The sequence below is a fragment of the Pseudophryne corroboree genome, chromosome 4 (genome assembly GCF_028390025.1).
Source record: "Pseudophryne corroboree isolate aPseCor3 chromosome 4, aPseCor3.hap2, whole genome shotgun sequence".
In the NCBI taxonomy this organism is placed as follows: domain Eukaryota; kingdom Metazoa; phylum Chordata; class Amphibia; order Anura; family Myobatrachidae; genus Pseudophryne; species Pseudophryne corroboree.
Genome location: NC_086447.1, coordinates 19,007,430 through 19,022,429, shown reverse-complemented (window position 1 = coordinate 19,022,429; position 15,000 = coordinate 19,007,430). Strand labels below are relative to the sequence as shown.

The following is a 15,000-nucleotide window of genomic DNA, read 5'->3' as shown; positions in this document are numbered from 1 at the left end:
CAAAATTTAAAAGAGTGTAGAAGGTTTGATAGGCTCAAGCATCTCTAATCTTGATGTAAGTTTGGCTACACTAAAAAATCTATTGAAAGTGCTTTCCAAACTAGCTCTGTAGCCAGTTGATAGTAATTGCACAAATATAAGTCAAACTATTAGTGATATTTTCCAAATGATTAAACATGACAATTTGTGTGATAAAGCAACACAGGAATAAGTAGTTGAATCTCTTTTGTGTAGTCAAATCATTTTTCATTTTGCTTGGAAAGTTGATAATGTTTAAAATTAACACTCAATCATTTTAATAGCATGTAATATCACAGTTGTATGATCATGGAATCCTTTGATATCTCAGCTGGTAGAGCGGAGGACTGTAGAAGTGATTGGTACAGAAATCCTTAGGTTGCTGGTTCAATTCCGGCTCGAAGGATGACGCTTTTGATAAACTTAGATGTCAGTACTGACATTTTACAAACCCAAAACTGTACCAAGTATAAAGCATTCTCCAAGTTATATTTTAAAAATCATTAACGCAGGTCACTGTGGTCAGGATTAACTTCCCATGGAAATCATCTCTGATACAATATTACTTCAGTCATCCTCACAGCCTGAAATGAAGTAGCTCAACCCATAGAGAAACTTTTGTGAAAACATCACATTGCATGAGAGGTAGTCCTGGCCGAGTGGTTAAGGCGATGGACTAGAAAGCCATTGGGGTCTCCCCGCGCCGGTTCAAATCTTGCAGACTACGACCACATGGTTGTTTTATTTTTCAGAAAATTTACTAGAAGCTTGAAACCAGTGTTGCTCAGGGTGAGTCTGGAACTGGCACATCAAAATCTTTAGGATGCCTGCCTGTTCTCTCTTTCTCTATCCGTCATTTTCCTCCTCTACTTGAGGCTGAGCCCAGGAATCTCAGCAGCCATACTAAGTAGCATTTATTAATTACAAATGCATTTTGAATGTCAAATTTGTAAGAAAGTTTTGTACATTTAGCAAAATATCAAATTCATTTGAAAGAAAATGATGTCCACTCAAAGTAAAAAGAGCTTTTGTTACTTTCAATGCACAACATTTTACTTTCAAATCGTGTCAGATGACTTTCAGTGCTAATTATTATATCATTAACCTCTCCTTTATTAAAAATTGTGCTTTAATGCAAAAAAATAAAAATAATTGTCTGTGCATACTCTCATGTAGCACAATTATCTTCACTAGCTCAAAAGGGCCGCTCATTGTCCAAAATTAATTGTCAAATCAGAACAAACAATGGAATATCCCCATCATTCCTGGAACACTTGATTAGTTTACAAAACAAGCAAAATTTAAAAGAGTGTAGAAGGTTTGATAGGCTCAAGCATCTCTAATCTTGATGTAAGTTTGGCTACACTAAAAAATCTATTGAAAGTGCTTTCCAAACTAGCTCTGTAGCCAGTTGATAGTAATTGCACAAATATAAGTCAAACTATTAGTGATATTTTCCAAATGATTAAACATGACAATTTGTGTGATAAAGCAACACAGGAATAAGTAGTTGAATCTCTTTTGTGTAGTCAAATCATTTTTCATTTTGCTTGGAAAGTTGATAATGTTTAAAATTAACACTCAATCATTTTAATAGCACGTAATATCACAGTTGTAAGATCATGGAATCCTTCGATAGCTCAGCTGGTAGAGAGGAGGACTGTAGAGGAGATTGGTACAGAAATCCTTAGGTCGCTGGATTAATTCCGGCTCGAAGGATAACGCTTTTGATAAACTTAGATGTCAGTACTGACATTTTACAAACCCAAAACTGTACCAAGTATAAAGCATTCTCCAAGTTATATTTTAAAAATCATTAACGCAGGTCACTGTGGTCAGGATTAACTTCCCATGGAAATCATCTCTGATACATTATTACTTCAGTCATCCTCACAGCCTGAAATGAAGTAGCTCAACCCATAGAGAAACTTTTGTGAAAACATCACATCACATGAGAGGTAGTCGTGGCTGAGTGGTTAAGGCGATGGACTAGAAATCCATTTGGTTCTTCCCGCGCAGGTTCAAATCCTGCCGACTACGACCACATGGTTGTTTTATTTTTCAGAAAATTTACTAAAAGCTTTAAACCAGTGTTGCTCAGGGTGAGTCAGGAACTGGCACATCAAAATCTTTAGGATGCCTGTCTGTTCTCTCTTTCTCTATCCGTCATTCTCCTCCTCTACTTGAGACTGAGCCCAGGAATCTCAGCAGCCATAGTAAGTAGCAGTTATTAAGTTCAAATGCATTTTGAATGTCAAATTTGTATGAAAGTTTTGTACATTTAGCAAAATATCAAATTCATTTGAAAGAAAATGATGTCCACTCAAAGTAAAAAGAGCTTTGGTTACTTTCAATGCACAACATTTTACTTTCAAATCATGTCAGATGACTTTCAGTGTTAATTATTATATCATTAACCTCTCCTTTATTAAAAATTGTGCTTTAATGCAAAAAAAGAAAAATAATTGTCTGTGCATACTCTCATGTAGCACAATTATCTTCACTAGCTCAAAAGGGCCGCTCATTGTCCAAAATGAATTGTCAAATCAGAACAAACAATGGAATATCCCCATCATTCCTGGAACACTTGATTAGTTTACAAAACAAACAAAATTTAAAAGAGTGTAGAAGGTTTGATAGGCTCAAGCATCTCTAATCTTGATGTAAGTTTGGCTACACTAAAAAATCTATTGAAAGTGCTTTCCAAACTAGCTCTGTAGCCAGTTGATAGTAATTGCACAAATATAAGTCAAACTATTAGTGATATTTTCCAAATGATTAAACATGACAATTTGTGTGATAAAGCAACACAGGAAAAAGTAGTTGAATCTCTTTTGTGTAGTCAAATCATTTTTCATTTTGCTTGGAAAGTTGATAATGTTTAAAATTAACACTCAATCATTTTAATAGCATGTAATATCACAATTGTATGATCATGGAATCCTTCGATAGCTCAGCTGGTAGAGCGGAGGACTGTAGAAGTGATTGGTACAGAAATCCTTAGGTCGCTGGTTCAATTCCGGCTCGAAGGATGACGATTTTGATAAACTTAGATGTCAGTACTGACATTTTACAAACCCAAAACTGTACCAAGTATAAAGCATTCTCCAAGTTATATTTTAAAAATCATTAACGCAGGTCACTGTGGTCAGGATTAACTTCCCATGGAAATCATCTCTGATACAATATTACTTCAGTCATCCTCACAGCCTGAAATGAAGTAGCTCAACCCATAGAGAAACTTTGGTGAAAACATCACATTGCATGAGAGGTAGTCATGGCCGAGTGGTTAAGGCGATGGACTAGAAAGCCATTGGGGTCTCCCCGCGCAGATTCAAATCTTGCCGACTACGACCACATGGTTGCTTTATTTTTCAGAAAATTTACTAAAAGCTTGAAACCAGTGTTGCTCAGGGTGAGTCAGGAACTGGCACATCAAAATCTTTAGGATGCCTGCCTGTTCTCTCTTTCTCTATCCGTCATTCTCCTCCTCTACTTGAGACTGAGCCCAGGAATCTCAGCAGCCATACTAAGTAGCACTTATTAATTACAAATGCATTTTGAATGTCAAATTTGTAAGAAAGTTTTGTACATTTAGCAAAATATCAAATTCATTTGAAAGAAAATGATGTCCACTCAAAGTAAAAAGAGCTTTGGTTACTTTCAATGCACAACATTTTACTTTCAAATCGTGTCAGATGACTTTCAGTGCTAATTATTATATCATTAACCTCTCCTTTATTAAAAATTGTGCTTTAATGCAAAAAAAGAAAAATAATTGTCTGTGCATACTCTCATGTAGCACAATTATCTTCACTAGCTCAAAAGGGCCGCTCATTGTCCAAAATGAATTGTCAAATCAGAACAAACAATGGAATATCCCCATCATTCCTGGAACACTTGATTAGTTTACAAAACAAGCAAAATTTAAAAGAGTGTAGAAGGTTTGATAGGCTCAAGCATCTCTAATCTTGATGTAAGTTTGGCTACACTAAAAAATCTATTGAAAGTGCTTTCCAAACTAGCTCTGTAGCCAGTTGATAGTAATTGCACAAATATAAGTCAAACTATTAGTGATATTTTCCAAATGATTAAACATGACAATTTGTGTGATAAAGCAACACAGGAATAAGTAGTTGAATCTCTTTTGTGTAGTCAAATCATTTTTCATTTTGCTTGGAAAGTTGATAATGTTTAAAATTAACACTCAATCATTTTAATAGCACGTAATATCACAGATGTACGATCATGGAATCCTTCGATAGCTCAGCTGGTAGAGCGGAGGACTGTAGAGGTGATTGGTACAGAAATCCTTAAGTCGCTGGTTCAATTCCGGCTCGAAGGATGATGCTTTTGATAAACTTAGATGTCAGTACTGACATTTTACAAACCCAAATCTGTACCAAGTATAAAGCATTCTCCAAGTTATATTTTAAAAATCATTAACGCAGGTCACTGTGGTCAGGATTAACTTCCCATGGAAATCATCTCTGATACAATATTACTTCAGTCATCCTCACATCCTGAAATGAAGTAGCTCAACCCATAGAGAAACTTTTGTGAAAACATCACATTGCATGAGAGGTAGTTGTGGCCGAGTGGTTAAGGCGATGGATTAGAATTACATTGGAGTCTCCCCGCGCAGGTTCAAATCCTGCCGACTACGACCACATGGTTGTTTTATTTTTCAGAAAAATTTACTAAAAGCTTGAAACCAGTGTTGCTCAGGGTGAGTCAGGAACTGGCACATCAAAATCTTTAGGATGCCTGTCTGTTCTCTCTTTCTCTATCCGTCATTCTCCTCCTCTACTTGAGACTGAGCCCAGGAATCTCAGCAGCCATACTAAGTAGCATTTATTAATTACAAATGCATTTTGAATATCAAATTTGTAAGAAAGTTTTGTACATTTAGCAAAATATCAAATTCATTTGAAAGAAAATGATGTCCACTCAAAGTAAAAAGAGCTTTGGTTACTTTCAATGCACAACATTTTACTTTCAAATCGTGTCAGATGACTTTCAGTGCTAATTATTATATCATTAACCTCTCCTTTATTAAAAAATGTGCTTTAATGCAAAAAAAGAAAAATAATTGTCTGTGCATACTCTCATGTAGCACAATTATCTTCACTAGCTCAAAAGGGCCGCTCATTGTCCAAAATGAATTGTCAAATCAGAACAAACAATGGAATATCCCCATCATTCCTGGAACACTTGATTAGTTTACAAAACAAGCAAAATTTAAAAGAGTGTAGAAGGTTTGATAGGCTCAAGCATCTCTAATCTTGATGTAAGTTTGGCTACACTAAAAAATCTATTGAAAGTGCTTTCCAAACTAGCTCTGTAGCCAGTTGATAGTAATTGCACAAATATAAGTCAAACTATTAGTGATATTTTCCAAATGATTAAACATGACAATTTGTGTGATAAAGCAACACAGGAATAAGTAGTTGAATCTCTTTTGTGTAGTCAAATCATTTTTAATTTTGCTTGGAAAGTTAATAATGTTTCAAATTAACACTCAATCATTTTAATAGCATGTAGTATCACAGTTGTAAGATCATGGAATCCTTCGATAGCTCAGCTGGTAGAGCGGAGGACTGTAGAAGTGATTGGTACAGAAATCCTTAGGTTGCTGGTTCAATTCCGGCTCGAAGGATGACGCTTTTGATAAACTTAGATGTCAGTACTGACATTTTACAAACCCAAAACTGTACCAAGTATAAAGCATTCTCCAAGTTATATTTTAAAAATCATTAACGCAGGTCACTGTGGTCAGGATTAACTTCCCATGGAAATCATCTCTGATACAATATTACTTCAGTCATCCTCACAGCCTGAAATGAAGTAGCTCAACCCATAGAGAAACTTTTGTGAAAACATCACATTGCATGAGAGGTAGTCATGGCCGAGTGGTTAAGGCGATGGACTAGAAAGCCATTGGGGTCTCCCTGCGCATGTTCAAATCTTGCCGACTACGACCACATGGTTGTTTTATTTTTCAGAAAATTTACTAAAAGCTTCAAACCAGTGTTGCTCAGGGTGAGTCAGGAACTGGCACATCAAAATCTTTAGGATGCCTGCCTGTTCTCTCTTTCGCTATCCGTCATTCTCCTCCTCTACTTGAGACTGAGCCCAGGAATCTCAGCAGCCATACTAAGTAGCATTTATTAATTACAAATGCATTTTGAATGTCAAATTTGTAAGAAAGTTTTGTACATTTAGCAAAATATCAAATTCATTTGAAAGAAAATGATGTCCACTCAAAGTAAAAAGAGCTTTGGTTACTTTCAATGCACAACATTTTACTTTCAAATCGTGTCAGATGACTTTCAGTGCTATTTATTATATCATTAACCTCTCCTTTATTAAAAATTGTGCTTTAATGCAAAAAAAGAAAAATAATTGTCTGTGCATACTCTCATGTAGCACAATTATCTTCACTAGCTCAAAAGGGCCGCTCATTGTCCAAAATGAATTGTCAAATCAGAACAAACAATGGAATATCCCCATCATTCCTGGAACACTTGATTAGTTTACAAAACAAGCAAAATTTAAAAGAGTGTAGAAGGTTTGATAGGCTCAAGCATCTCTAATCTTGATGTAAGTTTGGCTACACTAAAAAATCTATTGAAAGTGCTTTCCAAACTAGCTCTGTAGCCAGTTGATAGTAATTGCACAAATATAAGTCAAACTATTAGTGATATTTTCCAAATGATTAAACATGACAATTTGTGTGATAAAGCAGCACAGGAATAAGTAGTTGAATCTCTTTTGTGTAGTCAAATCATTTTTCATTTTGCTTGGAAAGTTGATAATGTTTAAAATTAACACTCAATCATTTTAATAGCACGTAATATCACAGATATACGATCATGGAATCCTTCGATAGCTCAGCTGGTAGAGCGGAGGACTGTAGAGGTGATTGGTACAGAAATCCTTAGGTCGCTGGTTCAATTCCGGCTCGAAGGATGATGCTTTTGATAAACTTAGATGTCAGTACTGACATTTTACAAACCCAAAACTGTACCAAGTATAAAGCATTCTCCAGGTTATATTTTAAAAATCATTAACGCAGGTCACTGTGGTCAGGATTAACTTCCCATGGAAATCATCTCTGATACAATATTACTTCAGTCATCCTCACATCCTGAAATGAAGTAGCTCAACCCATAGAGAAACTTTTGTGAAAACATCACATTGCATGAGAGGTAGTCGTGGCCGAGTGGTTAAGGCGATGGACTAGAATTATATTGGAATCTTCCCGCGCAGGTTCAAATCCTGCCGACTACGACCACATGGTTGTTTTATTTTTCAGAAAATTTACTAAAACCTTGAAACCAGTGTTGCTCAGGGTGAGTCAGGAACTGGCACATCAAAATCTTTAGGATGCCTGTCTGTTCTCTCTTTCTCTATCCGTCATTCTCCTCCTCTACTTGAGACTGAGCCCAGGAATCTCAGCAGCCATACTAAGTAGCATTTATTAATTACAAATGCATTTTGAATATCAAATTTGTAAGAAAGTTTTGTACATTTAGCAAAATATCAAATTCATTTGAAAGAAAATGATGTCCACTCAAAGTAAAAAGAGCTTTGGTTACTTTCAATGCACAACATTTTACTTTCAAATCGTGTCAGATGACTTTCAGTGCTAATTATTATATCATTAACCTCTCCTTTATTAAAAAATGTGCTTTAATGCAAAAAAAGAAAAATAATTGTCTGTGCATACTCTCATGTAGCACAATTATCTTCACTAGCTCAAAAGGGCCGCTCATTGTCCAAAATGAATTGTCAAATCAGAACAAACAATGGAATATCCCCATCATTCCTGGAACACTTGATTAGTTTACAAAACAAGCAAAATTTAAAAGAGTGTAGAAGGTTTGATAGGCTCAAGCATCTCTAATCTTGATGTAAGTTTGGCTACACTAAAAAATCTATTGAAAGTGCTTTCCAAACTAGCTCTGTAGCCAGTTGATAGTAATTGCACAAATATAAGTCAAACTATTAGTGATATTTTCCAAATGATTAAACATGACAATTTGTGTGATAAAGCAACACAGGAATAAGTAGTTGAATCTCTTTTGTGTAGTCAAATCATTTTTAATTTTGCTTGGAAAGTTAATAATGTTTCAAATTAACACTCAATCATTTTAATAGCATGTAGTATCACAGTTGTAAGATCATGGAATCCTTCGATAGCTCAGCTGGTAGAGCGGAGGACTGTAGAAGTGATTGGTACAGAAATCCTTAGGTTGCTGGTTCAATTCCGGCTCGAAGGATGACGCTTTTGATAAACTTAGATGTCAGTACTGACATTTTACAAACCCAAAACTGTACCAAGTATAAAGCATTCTCCAAGTTATATTTTAAAAATCATTAACGCAGGTCACTGTGGTCAGGATTAACTTCCCATGGAAATCATCTCTGATACAATATTACTTCAGTCATCCTCACAGCCTGAAATGAAGTAGCTCAACCCATAGAGAAACTTTTGTGAAAACATCACATTGCATGAGAGGTAGTCATGGCCGAGTGGTTAAGGCGATGGACTAGAAAGCCATTGGGGTCTCCCCGCGCATGTTCAAATCTTGCCGACTACGACCACATGGTTGTTTTATTTTTCAGAAAATTTACTAAAAGCTTCAAACCAGTGTTGCTCAGGGTGAGTCAGGAACTGGCACATCAAAATCTTTAGGATGCCTGCCTGTTCTCTCTTTCGCTATCCGTCATTCTCCTCCTCTACTTGAGACTGAGCCCAGGAATCTCAGCAGCCATACTAAGTAGCATTTATTAATTACAAATGCATTTTGAATGTCAAATTTGTAAGAAAGTTTTGTACATTTAGCAAAATATCAAATTCATTTGAAAGAAAATGATGTCCACTCAAAGTAAAAAGAGCTTTGGTTACTTTCAATGCACAACATTTTACTTTCAAATCGTGTCAGATGACTTTCAGTGCTATTTATTATATCATTAACCTCTCCTTTATTAAAAATTGTGCTTTAATGCAAAAAAAGAAAAATAATTGTCTGTGCATACTCTCATGTAGCACAATTATCTTCACTAGCTCAAAAGGGCCGCTCATTGTCCAAAATGAATTGTCAAATCAGAACAAACAATGGAATATCCCCATCATTCCTGGAACACTTGATTAGTTTACAAAACAAGCAAAATTTAAAAGAGTGTAGAAGGTTTGATAGGCTCAAGCATCTCTAATCTTGATGTAAGTTTGGCTACACTAAAAAATCTATTGAAAGTGCTTTCCAAACTAGCTCTGTAGCCAGTTGATAGTAATTGCACAAATATAAGTCAAACTATTAGTGATATTTTCCAAATGATTAAACATGACAATTTGTGTGATAAAGCAGCACAGGAATAAGTAGTTGAATCTCTTTTGTGTAGTCAAATCATTTTTCATTTTGCTTGGAAAGTTGATAATGTTTAAAATTAACACTCAATCATTTTAATAGCACGTAATATCACAGATATACGATCATGGAATCCTTCGATAGCTCAGCTGGTAGAGCGGAGGACTGTAGAGGTGATTGGTACAGAAATCCTTAGGTCGCTGGTTCAATTCCGGCTCGAAGGATGATGCTTTTGATAAACTTAGATGTCAGTACTGACATTTTACAAACCCAAAACTGTACCAAGTATAAAGCATTCTCCAGGTTATATTTTAAAAATCATTAACGCAGGTCACTGTGGTCAGGATTAACTTCCCATGGAAATCATCTCTGATACAATATTACTTCAGTCATCCTCACATCCTGAAATGAAGTAGCTCAACCCATAGAGAAACTTTTGTGAAAACATCACATTGCATGAGAGGTAGTCGTGGCCGAGTGGTTAAGGCGATGGACTAGAATTATATTGGAATCTTCCCGCGCAGGTTCAAATCCTGCCGACTACGACCACATGGTTGTTTTATTTTTCAGAAAATTTACTAAAACCTTGAAACCAGTGTTGCTCAGGGTGAGTCAGGAACTGGCACATCAAAATCTTTAGGATGCCTGTCTGTTCTCTCTTTCTCTATCCGTCATTCTCCTCCTCTACTTGAGACTGAGCCCAGGAATCTCAGCAGCCATACTAAGTAGCATTTATTAATTACAAATGCATTTTGAATATCAAATTTGTAAGAAAGTTTTGTACATTTAGCAAAATATCAAATTCATTTGAAAGAAAATGATGTCCACTCAAAGTAAAAAGAGCTTTGGTTACTTTCAATGCACAACATTTTACTTTCAAATCGTGTCAGATGACTTTCAGTGCTAATTATTATATCATTAACCTCTCCTTTATTAAAAATTGTGCTTTAATGCAAAAAAAGAAAAATAATTGTCTGTGCATACTCTCATGTAGCACAATTATCTTCACTAGCTCAAAAGGGCCGCTCTTTGTCCAAAATGAATTGTCAAATCAGAACAAACAATGGAATATCCCCATCATTCCTGGAACACTTGATTAGTTTACAAAACAAGCAAAATTTAAAAGAGTGTAGAAGGTTGGATAGGCTCAAGCATCTCTAATCTTGATGTAAGTTTGGCTACACTAAAAAATCTATTGAAAGTGCTTTCCAAACTAGCTCTGTAGCCAGTTGATAGTAATTGCACAAATATAAGTCAAACTATTAGTGATATTTTCCAAATGATTAAACATGACAATTTGTGTGATAAAGCAACACAGGAATAAGTAGTTGAATCTCTTTTGTGTAGTCAAATCATTTTTTATTTTGCTTGGAAAGTTGATAATGTTTAAAATTAACACTCAATCATTTTAATAGCACGTAATATCACAGATATATGATCATGGAATCCTTTGATAGCTCAGCTGGTAGAGCGGAGGACTGTAGAGGTGCTTGGTACAGAAATCCTCAGGTCGCTGGTTCAATTCCGGCTCGAAGGATGATGCTTTTGATAAACTTAGATGTCAGTACTGACATTTTACAAACCCAAAACTGTACCAAGTATAAAGCATTCTCCAAGTTATATTTTAAAAATCATTAACGCAGGTCACTGTGGTCAGGATTAACTTCCCATGGAAATCATCTCTGATACAATATTACTTCAGTCATCCTCACATCCTGAAATGAAGTAGCTCAACCCATAGAGAACATTTTTGTGAAAACTTCACATTGCATGAGAGGTAGTCGTGGCCGAGTGGTTAAGGCGATGGACTAGAATTACATTGGGGTCTCCCCGCGCAGGTTCAAATCCTGCCGACTACGACCACATGGTTGTTTAATTTTTCCGAAAATTTACTAAAAGCTTGAAACCAGTGTTGCTCAGGGTGAGTCAGGAACTGGCACATCAAAATCTTTAGGATGCCTGTCTGTTCTCTCTTTCTCTATCCGTCATTCTCCTCCTCTACTTGAGACTGAGCCCAGGAATCTCAGCAGCCATACTAAGTAGCATTTATTAATTACAAATGCATTTTGAATGTCAAATTTGTAAGAAAGTTTTGTACATTTAGCAAAATATCAAATTCATTTGAAAGAAAATGATGTCCACTCAAAGTAAAAAGAGCTTTGGTTACTTTCAATGCACAACATTTTACTTTCAAATCGTGTCAGATGACTTTCAGTGCTAATTATTATATCATTAACCTCTCCTTTATTAAAAATTGTGCTTTAATGCAAAAAAAGAAAAATAATTGTCTGTGCATACTCTCATGTAGCACAATTATCTTCACTAGCTCAAAAGGGCCGCTCATTGTCCAAAATGAATTGTCAAATCAGAACAAACAATGGAATATCCCCATCATTCCTGGAACACTTGATTAGTTTACAAAACAAGCAAAATTTAAAAGAGTGTAGAAGGTTTGATAGGCTCAAGCATCTCTAATCTTGATGTAAGTTTGGCTACGCTAAAAAATCTATTGAAAGTGCTTTCCAAACTAGCTCTGTAGCCAGTTGATAGTAATTGCACAAATATAAGTCAAACTATTAGTGATATTTTCCAAATGATTAAACATGACAATTTGTGTGATAAAGCAACACAGGAATAAGTAGTTGAATCTCTTTTGTGTAGTCAAATCATTTTTCATTTTGCTTGGAAAGTTGATAATGTTTCAAATTAACACTCAATCATTTTAATAGCATGTAATATCACAGTTGTAAGATCATGGAATCCTTCGATAGCTCAGCTGGTAGAGCGGAGGACTGTAGAAGTGATTGGTACAGAAATCCTTAGGTTGCTGGTTCAATTCCGGCTCGAAGGATGACGCTTTTGATAAACTTAGATGTCAGTACTGACATTTTACAAACCCAAAACTGTACCAAGTATAAAGCATTCTCCAAGTTATATTTTAAAAATCATTAACGCAGGTCACTGTGGTCAGGATTAACTTCCCATGGAAATCATCTCTGATACAATATTACTTCAGTCATCCTCACAGCCTGAAATGAAGTAGCTCAACCCATAGAGAAACTTTTGTGAAAACATCACATTGCATGAGAGGTAGTCATGGCCGAGTGGTTAAGGCGATGGACTAGAAAGCCATTGGGGTCTCCCCGCGCAGGTTCAAATCTTGCCGACTACGACCACATGGTTGTTTTATTTTTCAGAAAATTTACTAAAAGCTTGAAACCAGTGTTGCTCAGGGTGAGTCAGGAACTGGCACATCAAAATCTTTAGGATGCCTGCCTGTTCTCTCTTTCTCTATCCGTCATTCTCCTCCTCTACTTGAGACTGAGCCCAGGAATCTCAGCAGCCATACTAAGTAGCATTTATTAATTACAAATGCATTTTGAATGTCAAATTTGTAAGAAAGTTTTGTACATTTAGCAAAATATCAAATTCATTTGAAAGAAAATGATGTCCACTCAAAGTAAAAAGAGATTTGGTTACTTTCAATGCACAACATTTTACTTTCAAATCGTGTCAGATGACTTTCAGTGCTAATTATTATATCATTAACCTCTCCTTTATTAAAAATTGTGCTTTAATGCAAAAAAAGAAAAATAATTGTCTGTGCATACTCTCATGTAGCACAATTATCTTCACTAGCTCAAAAGGGCCGCTCATTGTCCAAAATGAATTGTCAAATCAGAACAAACAATGGAATATCCCCATCATTCCTGGAACACTTGATTAGTTTACAAAACAAGCAAAATTTAAAAGAGTGTAGAAGGTTTGATAGGCTCAAGCATCTCTAATCTTGATGTAAGTTTGGCTACACTAAAAAATCTATTGAAAGTGCTTTCCAAACTAGCTCTGTAGCCAGTTGATAGTAATTGCACAAATATAAGTCAAACTATTAGTGATATTTTCCAAATGATTAAACATGACAATTTGTGTGATAAAGCAGCACAGGAATAAGTAGTTGAATCTCTTTTGTGTAGTCAAATCATTTTTCATTTTGCTTGGAAAGTTGATAATGTTTAAAATTAACACTCAATCATTTTAATAGCACGTAATATCACAGATGTACGATCATGGAATCCTTCGATAGCTCAGCTGGTAGAGCGGAGGACTGTAGAGGTGATTGGTACAGAAATCCTTAGGTCGCTGGTTCAATTCCGGCTCGAAGGATGATGCTTTTGATAAACTTAGATGTCAGTACTGACATTTTACAAACCCAAAACTGTACCAAGTATAAAGCATTCTCCAAGTTATATTTTAAAAATCATTAACGCAGCTCACTGTGGTCAGGATTAACTTCCCATGGAAATCATCTCTGATACAATATTACTTCAGTCATCCTCACATCCTGAAATGAAGTAGCTCAACCCATAGAGAAACTTTTGTGAAAACATCACATTGCATGAGAGGTAGTCGTGGCCGAGTGGTTAAGGCGATGGACTAGAATTACATTGGAATCTCCCCGCGCAGGTTCAAATCCTGCCGACTACGACCACATGGTTGTTTTATTTTTCAGAAAATTTACTAAAAGCTTGAAACCAGTGTTGCTCAGGGTGTCAGGAACTGGCACATCAAAATCTTTAGGATGCCTGTCTGTTCTCTCTTTCTCTATCCGTCATTCTCCTCCTCTACTTGAGACTGAGCCCAGGAATCTCAGCAGCCATACTAAGTAGCATTTATTAATTACAAATGCATTTTGAATATCAAATTTGTAAGAAAGTTTTGTACATTTAGCAAAATATCAAATTCATTTGAAAGAAAATGATGTCCACTCAAAGTAAAAAGAGCTTTGGTTACTTTCAATGCACAACATTTTACTTTCAAATCGTGTCAGATGACTTTCAGTGCTAATTATTATATCATTAACCTCTCCTTTATTAAAAATTGTGCTTTAATGCAAAAAAAGAAAAATAATTGTCTGTGCATACTCTCATGTAGCACAATTATCTTCACTAGCTCAAAAGGGCCGCTCATTGTCCAAAATGAATTGTCAAATCAGAACAAACAATGGAATATCCCCATCATTCCTGGAACACTTGATTAGTTTACAAAACAAGCAAAATTTAAAAGAGTGTAGAAGGTTTGATAGGCTCAAGCATCTCTAATCTTGATGTAAGTTTGGCTACACTAAAAAATCTATTGAAAGTGCTTTCCAAACTAGCTCTGTAGCCAGTTGATAGTAATTGCACAAATATAAGTCAAACTATTAGTGATATTTTCCAAATGATTAAACATGACAATTTGTGTGATAAAGCAACACAGGAATAAGTAGTTGAATCTCTTTTGTGTAGTCAAATCATTTTTTATTTTGCTTGGAAAGTTGATAATGTTTAAAATTAACACTCAATCATTTTAATAGCACGTAATATCACAGATATATGATCATGGAATCCTTCGATAGCTCAGCTGGTAGAGCGGAGGACTGTAGAGGTGCTTGGTACAGAAATCCTCAGGTCGCTGGTTCAATTCCGGCTCGAAGGATGATGCTTTTGATTAACTTAGATGTCAGTACTGACATTTTACAAACCCAAAACTGTACCAAGTATAAAGCATTCTCCAAGTTATATTTTAAAAATCATTAACGCAGGTCACTGTGGTCAGGATTAACTTCCCA

At 35.6% G+C, this 15,000-nt stretch overlaps 16 non-coding genes across 16 annotated transcripts; all 16 read left to right on the top strand.

The window, feature by feature from the left end:
- Positions 1 to 334: 334 nt before the first annotated feature.
- TRNAY-GUA (transfer RNA tyrosine (anticodon GUA)) lies at positions 335 to 424 on the top strand. Its single transcript is given in 2 exon segments — positions 335 to 371; positions 389 to 424. It is a non-coding gene; the product is annotated as a tRNA-Tyr (tRNA).
- A 1,552-nt stretch (positions 425 to 1,976) lies between these two features.
- Positions 1,977 to 2,058, top strand: TRNAS-AGA (transfer RNA serine (anticodon AGA)). Its single transcript has one exon. It is a non-coding gene; the product is annotated as a tRNA-Ser (tRNA).
- Positions 2,059 to 2,960: 902 nt separating this feature from the next.
- On the top strand, positions 2,961 to 3,050 carry TRNAY-GUA (transfer RNA tyrosine (anticodon GUA)). The gene is given in 2 exon segments: positions 2,961 to 2,997; positions 3,015 to 3,050. It is a non-coding gene; the product is annotated as a tRNA-Tyr (tRNA).
- A 1,223-nt stretch (positions 3,051 to 4,273) lies between these two features.
- Positions 4,274 to 4,363, top strand: TRNAY-GUA (transfer RNA tyrosine (anticodon GUA)). The gene is given in 2 exon segments: positions 4,274 to 4,310; positions 4,328 to 4,363. It is a non-coding gene; the product is annotated as a tRNA-Tyr (tRNA).
- A 239-nt stretch (positions 4,364 to 4,602) lies between these two features.
- Positions 4,603 to 4,684, top strand: TRNAS-AGA (transfer RNA serine (anticodon AGA)). Its single transcript has one exon. It is a non-coding gene; the product is annotated as a tRNA-Ser (tRNA).
- A 903-nt stretch (positions 4,685 to 5,587) lies between these two features.
- Positions 5,588 to 5,677, top strand: TRNAY-GUA (transfer RNA tyrosine (anticodon GUA)). Its single transcript is given in 2 exon segments — positions 5,588 to 5,624; positions 5,642 to 5,677. It is a non-coding gene; the product is annotated as a tRNA-Tyr (tRNA).
- Positions 5,678 to 6,900: 1,223 nt separating this feature from the next.
- On the top strand, positions 6,901 to 6,990 carry TRNAY-GUA (transfer RNA tyrosine (anticodon GUA)). The gene is given in 2 exon segments: positions 6,901 to 6,937; positions 6,955 to 6,990. It is a non-coding gene; the product is annotated as a tRNA-Tyr (tRNA).
- Positions 6,991 to 8,213: 1,223 nt separating this feature from the next.
- Positions 8,214 to 8,303, top strand: TRNAY-GUA (transfer RNA tyrosine (anticodon GUA)). The gene is given in 2 exon segments: positions 8,214 to 8,250; positions 8,268 to 8,303. It is a non-coding gene; the product is annotated as a tRNA-Tyr (tRNA).
- A 1,223-nt stretch (positions 8,304 to 9,526) lies between these two features.
- Positions 9,527 to 9,616, top strand: TRNAY-GUA (transfer RNA tyrosine (anticodon GUA)). The gene is given in 2 exon segments: positions 9,527 to 9,563; positions 9,581 to 9,616. It is a non-coding gene; the product is annotated as a tRNA-Tyr (tRNA).
- A 1,223-nt stretch (positions 9,617 to 10,839) lies between these two features.
- TRNAY-GUA (transfer RNA tyrosine (anticodon GUA)) lies at positions 10,840 to 10,929 on the top strand. The gene is given in 2 exon segments: positions 10,840 to 10,876; positions 10,894 to 10,929. It is a non-coding gene; the product is annotated as a tRNA-Tyr (tRNA).
- Positions 10,930 to 11,169: 240 nt separating this feature from the next.
- Positions 11,170 to 11,251, top strand: TRNAS-AGA (transfer RNA serine (anticodon AGA)). The gene has a single exon. It is a non-coding gene; the product is annotated as a tRNA-Ser (tRNA).
- A 902-nt stretch (positions 11,252 to 12,153) lies between these two features.
- Positions 12,154 to 12,243, top strand: TRNAY-GUA (transfer RNA tyrosine (anticodon GUA)). Its single transcript is given in 2 exon segments — positions 12,154 to 12,190; positions 12,208 to 12,243. It is a non-coding gene; the product is annotated as a tRNA-Tyr (tRNA).
- A 239-nt stretch (positions 12,244 to 12,482) lies between these two features.
- Positions 12,483 to 12,564, top strand: TRNAS-AGA (transfer RNA serine (anticodon AGA)). The gene has a single exon. It is a non-coding gene; the product is annotated as a tRNA-Ser (tRNA).
- A 902-nt stretch (positions 12,565 to 13,466) lies between these two features.
- Positions 13,467 to 13,556, top strand: TRNAY-GUA (transfer RNA tyrosine (anticodon GUA)). Its single transcript is given in 2 exon segments — positions 13,467 to 13,503; positions 13,521 to 13,556. It is a non-coding gene; the product is annotated as a tRNA-Tyr (tRNA).
- Positions 13,557 to 13,795: 239 nt separating this feature from the next.
- On the top strand, positions 13,796 to 13,877 carry TRNAS-AGA (transfer RNA serine (anticodon AGA)). Its single transcript has one exon. It is a non-coding gene; the product is annotated as a tRNA-Ser (tRNA).
- A 900-nt stretch (positions 13,878 to 14,777) lies between these two features.
- On the top strand, positions 14,778 to 14,867 carry TRNAY-GUA (transfer RNA tyrosine (anticodon GUA)). The gene is given in 2 exon segments: positions 14,778 to 14,814; positions 14,832 to 14,867. It is a non-coding gene; the product is annotated as a tRNA-Tyr (tRNA).
- Positions 14,868 to 15,000: the final 133 nt, after the last annotated feature.